Raw genomic sequence first — 2,556 nt, 5'->3', positions numbered from 1 at the left:
CTCCTCTTCTTCTTCTTTTTGTAGTTCTAGTCCTTCTTGACATTTTGTAAGCACCAGGAGGACAAGAATTTTGTTTATTCACTCATGTATACCCAACACCCAGAGCAGTATTTGATACAGAGGCAGTTCACAATTAATATTTATTGAGTGAATGAATGAGGACCTCTGTGTACAGCTAAGAAGGGTGATTCTCTGTCGGTAATTCAAAGAAATTACTATCTTCCACTCACTCATCCAGGAGACCATGGTCACGAGCAATTGAAGAATTAGCCGCTCTGAATCACAATTACTCGGTGTAAACCAACTGACCTCTTGGCAACTTTGTCCCATTGGCATGCTCCTGCTCTGACTGTGGCTTTGTCCTGGAGGTTAAAGAGCCAATTCTTTGGAGGCCAGTTCAAGCCAGAGCACAATGATCTAAATAGTAACCTAAAACTGAACCAGGGCAGAGTCAAATCTTGAATTCTCCTCCAAAGCAAGACACTACTAATACTGCTAGGATTTTTAATAAAACAAAAAAATGAAAACACAATGAACTATCACTAGACGCTTGCTTGCTAGAATAAAAAGACAATTTGCACATGAATATTCATAACAGCTTCATGAATAATAGCAAAAAAAAAACTGGAGACAACCCAAATGTCCATCAGCAGATAAATATTTTTAATATAATTTAGTCATACAATGTAATACTATTCAAAAAAGGAATGAACTATTGATAGCTGCAACAACATGAATGAATAGTTTTAAAAGTACATACTGTATGATTTCATTTATATGAAATTTTAGAAATAGTGAAATTTATAGTGACATAAAGCAAATCAATGGTTGTCTGAGATGGGTTGGGTGGCAGGATTGTCTGCAAACGGGCACAGGAGAATCTGAGGGATGATGAAAAGTTCTATATCTTGAGTGCAGTAGTGGTTACTTAAATATATACGATTGTCAAATCTTATCAAACTGTACACTAAAATGGGAGTACTTTATTATATGTAAATTACATCCCAATAAAGTTAGCTTATACAAAATGAAACAAAAATTTTAAAGGCAAAAAAGTAAAAGCAGCATAATCCCAATTTTATTTGTAAATATGCTTAGTAAGGAGTCTGGAAAGATATATGTCAGTAATAAACCCCAAGTGCTGAAAATTCAGGTGGTTCTTATTTCTTCTCTACATTTTTCTGGGTTTTTTTTTTTTCATATTTTTAAGGGTCATTGCTATGCTTGTAATCAGAAAAAATATTTTTGTTTGTTGAATAAAACATTGCTTTGTAGGAATAAAAATAAATATTCTTCTCCCAGGGCAAGAGTAGAATTAGTTTTATCCCACATGTGGCTCAAAGTCACATTCAGCAAGAGGTTGAATCAACCATCTCTTGAATTTTAACCTTTCAGCTGGATCCATACACGCCTGGGTCAGGCCCCACCTAGCAGATGGACAATCACCCCTCTCATCCCTGGGCCTCAGGCTGAAGAAATACAGCTGATTCCAGGACAAAAACAAACAAACAAACAAACAAAAAACCCTAACTCAGAAAAACGGGACTTCACCAAAGCATGAGGCTGGAGGAAGGGCTTGGGCTCCCCAGAACAACCTTTGAACCTGCGTGTTCTCATAGTTTTGCTACGGGAGTCCCTCCCACTCAGAACTAAGTTTGTTGTACCAAAGCCATCGCCTCTGATTTTGCCAGGAAGTTCTGACCACACCTGAAGCCCTCCAGCAGAATCTTTCTAGGAGAACTATACTGCCGAAGGAAGCCATGTCCCTTGGTCAAGGTTAAACTTGGTCAGCGTTGGCATTCACCCAGGAGCTGGGACCCCTACCCTAGACCTAATGGAGAAAACCTCTAGCAGCAAAGCCCTAGAATCTGTATTTTTAAAAACCTCCCCAAGTGCATCATAGTTCCCAGACTTCAGTGCATGAGAATTATCTGGGGTTCTTGTTAGAAACACAAATTGCATGTGGATTCTGATTCTGCATGTCTCAGGGAAGACTCCAGAATTCCCATTTTAACTCCCCCGGGGTGATTCTGATGCAGCTGATCCATAAACTATATTTCAAAACCTCTATGTGGATGCCAGAGTAAAATTTCCTGGCCCACTGCCCAACAGGGGGCGAAGGAAGAGGCCGAAGAACTAATTTGGTTATGCCAGCACGCTCGAATTTATTCACACGTTAAGAAAGTAATTTTTGTATCTCAAAAGCAGCAAAAAGCTGAAGAAGAGGGGTCAGTCCCAAAGACACCTTGAATAAGAGGATGTCTTAGAGTGACAAGACATTTAACTTCATGAAAATCAAGCCATGGGGATTCACCCTTTGAGCTTCCGGGATCACTTTGGGTACACTGAACTTTAATTCCCCACCAGCATATGGCTCTTGTTTTCAGGACTTTGAAACACCAGGGCAGGCGTTGGAAGAATCAGCCTCCTCTACAAATAACACGGGAGGCAGGACACTGTTTGAGGGGATGTAGAATGACCTGGAGACGAGGGGTCTCCACCTGGAGCAGATGGGGGCTTTCCCTAGGACTGCTTCAGTGGAAGGGGAAAAAGTCT

Source organism: Pteropus medius, unplaced genomic scaffold (genome assembly GCF_902729225.1).
Source record: "Pteropus medius unplaced genomic scaffold, Ma_sr-lr_union100, whole genome shotgun sequence".
NCBI lineage: Eukaryota > Metazoa > Chordata > Mammalia > Chiroptera > Pteropodidae > Pteropus > Pteropus medius.
This window is presented reverse-complemented; position numbering follows the sequence as displayed.